This window comes from Mus pahari, chromosome 12, assembly GCF_900095145.1.
Source record: "Mus pahari chromosome 12, PAHARI_EIJ_v1.1, whole genome shotgun sequence".
NCBI classification, from domain to species: Eukaryota; Metazoa; Chordata; class Mammalia; order Rodentia; family Muridae; genus Mus; species Mus pahari.
Genome location: NC_034601.1, coordinates 38,437,840 through 38,443,211, shown reverse-complemented (window position 1 = coordinate 38,443,211; position 5,372 = coordinate 38,437,840).

Sequence of the window (5,372 nt, the reverse complement as noted above, 5' to 3'; positions counted from 1 at the left end):
CAATCAAAGAACCTCTGGTGGAATCACCATGCCTGACCTTAAGCTGTACTACAGAGCAATTGTGATAAAAACTGCATGGTACTGGTACAGTGACAGACATGTAGATCAATGGAATAGAATCCAAGTATGTTTTTGTGTGCTTATCTACCACCAAAAATGAAAACTCCATGACATAGTCAGAATTAGAAGAACTGTTTGCTTTATGTTCTCTTTCATAGCTCACATCCACTACCTGCATTTGGCACTCTCATCTCCTAATGTATATAATATACAGCCTTTCCGGTTCTCTTTTCTGACCTTACACGATTGGCTAGTGTCTGAATATAAAGAAGAAGTGAGATTATGAGACCTCACTTAATATTATACGTTCTAAGTCTACTCATTTTCCTGTAAATTTTGTGAGTACATTTTGTAGTTACAGGTTTTTAAAGACATTCACCTGTGTGTGTTTTTAAACTTTTTAAACTATATTTTGGGGTGGTGAGACAGCCCCATGAGTAAAGGCATCTGTCTATAATCCTTATGACCCAAGGTTGATCCTTTTGACCAAGGTTGATATGGTAGAAAAAGTGACATAACCCTCTCAAGGTGTCCTATGACCTCCACACTTTGGTGCACATCTTTGCACAGACTCAGAAACATTTGAAACAAAACATAAATGGTAAAGTAAGATAAGAATAAGACACACACACACACACACACACACACACACACACACACATTTGGATAGAAACGTCATTGGAACAAAGTTTTCTTTATATGGCTCTTGTAGATTTCCTGCCTCCCCCCACCCCTTGTTATTGCACATAGTTTTCTTTGAAAATAGCTGTTAACTAGTTAATGGTTGCATAAAGAGAGACTATGTGTTTATTTATACTAATTTTATGTGCTTCCAGCTTACAAAGTGTTATTGTTAATGGTATTTTCTTTTTTACCACCAAGTCTTTAACATATACACAATCAGCTATAACTAGAAATAGTGCTATTTCCTTGTTTCAAATTATACCTCCAAATGCTGGTGTTCATTGGACTGCCTCGTTCTCCCGGTATTCATTCCTGATTTTAGTGAAAATACCTATAGTGTTTTTTTGGCATCAAAAAAGATGCTAGCTTTGGAGGTAATTGAGTGTATGTAATTATGTGAAGGAAAAAATAATGCATTCATTCTTATTCTATTGAGCTTTAAAAAAATCAGTCATGCTTATTGATTTTTTTCAGGATTTTTATCATAATAAAATGAAATGATCATGTGCTTTAAGTGTAATATTTAATATTAATGGATTTCTCAGTTTTAAATCTTTCTCAACATCCTGGAATGGACCCTACCTTATCATGGTATGTTTTGTTTAATATGTTCCTGGGTCTGTGTAAAGGTGTATTTTTAAATAATTTTTTCTCAATATTGGAAGACTGAGATTTAGTTTTCTTTTATTGCTTATCTTAATCATTTAATTTTCATTTCATTGAACTAATTAGGGGCATTTCCTCTATGTTTACATCTGTATGCTTTAAGTGACAGAGAAATAACTTGGACTTTAAAGGTCTTAGTCACCCTGGGAAATCACTCAGGCTAAAACATAACTTTGGCTCTCACACAGTTAGAGTGGTTTGGTAGAAAACACAGTTACAAAGAGTATTTGCCTTGCCAAATTTAGGCAGGTTGTGAGCCTTTAAAACCCATCTGTACACTCTCCTGTAAAACCCAGTGTTAGCCAAGGACCCTGAAAACTCGCCTGCCTAAACCCCTCCCCTTTGTGTCTGACCACATTGCTTCTCTGACCTGTCTCCTTCATCACTTTCTCAGGTTGGTATCTGGTCCTCCTCTACTGTCACCTGCAAGAATCCTGGTAGGCCAGTTGAAGAAGAACTCCACTTAACCCGAGGCTGCGTCTCTGTGCCTTTTAGGCACAGTGGAGTCTGGTTCCCTGGCTGTTCCTTCCCACAAACAAATACTGTATTTGGAGTTGATCCCAATTCTCGCCCCAACCCCACCCACCCTGTTGCAAAACCCCATTTGTCCATTTGTAGCCATATCTATGATGAGGTCCTGATACATTAGACCTGGCTGAGCCTCAGTGAGTGCAATGAATAGCTTTTTCTAATTATGTGATGCTGCCATGCAGTTTCAGGATGAAAACGGAAGGGGGTGTTGGTTAGAAGCAGACCTGTGGGGAGAGACTAGAGGAGACAGGGTCAGCTGCTTGTTCCCAGCGACTTTTCTTCTGACTCTGCATGCCCACCAATCCTAGGGCTTTCTGTCCTGTTTATGAAGCTGGGAAGACAAAGAAGCTCTGAGTCCACTGAATTTGGCAGCTTATGGGAGTGGTGGGAATCCAGTCATCTCTCCTTGAAAGAACTTGATCAGCAGAGTCAGCAATCCTCAGTTCTCTTCCTTGTGAGCCAGAGTCAGCCATAGGTTCCAGGGCTCACAGACTTACTCAAGCCCCAGCACCTAAACATTCCTTTTAGGTTGTGTCTCTAGAGTTTTTGAGGTAGCTTTGGGTGTACTCCATTGGGCAGACATCTCCATCAGGAGGTAGCTTTGTAATGGATATGGGAGGATAAGGCAGGTTCTTTCTAGGGTTAAGAATAGCTTGATCTCATCTCTTCTGTCTTTGCATCCTGCAGGGTGCAAGGTAAATAGAACCTTCTGCTGTCCTCTGCCACAATAGGGGGGGGGGGACCAGGAGGTCCTAGCACCAGGTAAGATCAGAATGCCTGATCCCTGAGTCTTCAATGTTGTTTCTCTTTGGTTAGAGGGAAAGACCTGAAAGATGGGACAGCTAGAAGAGCTCTGGAGCTCCTGCCACTATTTCTAAGCTAGGAGTGGGATGGGGTGCTGAGATCGGAAGCCCAAAGATATCACTGAGTGACCCTTTCATTGTTTCCTTGTACAAGTAACCAGCCTTGTAGAAGGTGTGGCCACTCTTGCCTCCCTTTCCCTCGGAGACATGGCATCTGCCGACTCAGGCTCTTAGGTCTGGTCCTTAAAGGAACTGGCTGGAGCCTAGAGCTGGCTCAGGGGGAGACTGGGCTGTGAACACATGTCTGGGTATTGTTTTACATTTAGGCAGGGACTTCTTGCCCCTTCATAGGCAAATATGAAATCCTCCCCCCAGGACTTACCCCACCCAACTTGCTGCATGAATTCTGACCAGAACTACTTAGTCCTCTGGTCCAGTAGTCAGGAGGGACAAAGGGGAATGGGGCTCATTTTAGAATTCCAATTTCTAATTGAAATTGGAGTCAGGCTCTGACTGGCCTCCAAGGGTCACATTTTGCTCTAGGAAGTCACTCACTGTACCTGCTTCCCTGATTTTTAAAAGCATGCCAAACAAGGATGATTTTGGTCCTGAATATCTGGCTCTACAATCTATTCATTGTTACCCCTAACTGTCTCTGAAGACCAGCACTGATTGATATGGACTGTTTTCCTTTTCAGAAAAAGGTCTTTTTTTAAAAAAAAGATTTGTTATTTCTGTATATGTGTGAAACTGTGTGTCTGTCACCTGTGTGTGGATACCCACAGAGGCCAGAAGAGGGGATTTGATTCCTTAGAGTTGAACTTACATGCAGTTGTGAGCCACCTGATTCACGTGCTAGAAACCAACCTGTAGTTCCATGGAAGAGTAGTGTATGCTCTTAAATGTTGAGTCATCCTTCCAGGGGCAGCAGAAAAGTCTTAAAAACATTTTCACATAGAGTTGTGTATGTATATGCATAGGTTTGGGTAAGTGGAAACACTTGTGAGGAGATACACAGGCCACGGCTGAGTACGGAGGTGTCTTAGGGTTTTGCTGCTGTGAACAGATACCATGACAAGGCAACTCTTATAAGGACAACATTTAATTGGGTCTGGTTTACAGGTTCAGAGATTCAGTCCATTATCATCAAGGCGGGAACATGGCAGCATCCAGGCAGGCATGGTACAGGAAGAGCTGAGAGTTCTACATCTTCATCTGAAGACTGTTAGCAAAATACTGGCTTTCAGGCAGCTAGGATGAGGGTCTTAAAGCCCATACCCACAGTGATATGCCTATTCCAAAAAGGCTACACCTACTTGAAAGGGGCACACCTTCTAATAGTGCTACTCCCTAGACCAAGCATATACAAACTATCACAGGAGGTCAGCTCTCTTCTTCCACTATGTGGGTACCAGTGATCCAGCTCAAGTTGTCATGCTTGGTGATGCCCACCCTTAACTGTTGAAACCTTCTCTCTGGGCAAGAAGAAGTCCTTAACTTTTCCCTTCTAAAACCAACTCTTAAGTTTTTTGCATTTTCCAAATGGGACAAATCTACTTCCTTTCGTTTCTACACACAAGGTGATACAAAAGCAGACTGTTTATTTTGTAGCCTTTTCTGGGTTGAGTTCTTCTGACCAGCCCTTGCACCTGTGGCTTGTCTGCCCGGGTAACCAAGTTTGGCAACTCTCATCATGTCTAGCCCCAGCATTTTACCCTGAATACATATTGGGTCTTACTGTTTCTTCAGCTAAAAGGCATTCGGATGTTAAAAAAGTGGTGGAGAGGCTGGCTTTGGTGGTGGTGTGTGCCTTTAATCCCACCACTCAGGAGAGAGAGGCAGGCAAGAAGATCTCTGAGTTTTTAGGCCAGCCTGGTCTACAGAGTGAGTTCCAGCTCAGTCAAGGCTTCACAGAGAAGCCCTGCCTCAAAAACAAAACAACAACAAAAGTGGTAGATATATATTTTTATGTAAGCCTTGAAGGCTGCGGAGAAGCTGGTGAGTCAGACACTGTCTGCAGGTCTGGAGGAGGGGCCGAGGGTGCATGAGTCACTGAGTAGGTTTGTGAATGGGCAGAACCCAGGGAGGCGAGGAAGCTGATCAGTGACAGAGGGACCCTGCTTACAGAAGAGAAGGATGGAGGCCTGGATGTTGAGAATCATTTGTACACTGGTGGGATGGGCGGGACATGAGGCTTTGGATCTCCCCTGGTGAAAATACAGATTTTCAGGCTGTACACCGTGGGACATCGCCAATACAGCTCTGCCAAGAGCCCAGGCGAGAGCTGACGGTGGTTTTATAGAGACCAAACTTTTTCAATGCTTGGGCGCTGAGCAATTCTTTGCTGACCCTCGTCCCTTCAGAGCTTGATGCTCTGTAGGCACCCAGGGCCTTTTAAATGAAGGAAAGGATGGAGGGAGAAGGAGACAGAGAGCGAAAGAAAAAATGATGTTCTAGTTTGGTTTCTGTTGCCGCTGCCCTGACAAAAAGCAGCTTAGAGGAGAGGGGGTTTATTTTAGCTCACAGTGCCAGGTTACAGTCTGTTAGTGTGGCAGGGACTTGAAGTGGCAGGGCAGGGGAGGGCAGGGCAGGGCAAGGGAGGGGAGGGCAGGGGAGGGCAGGGCAGGG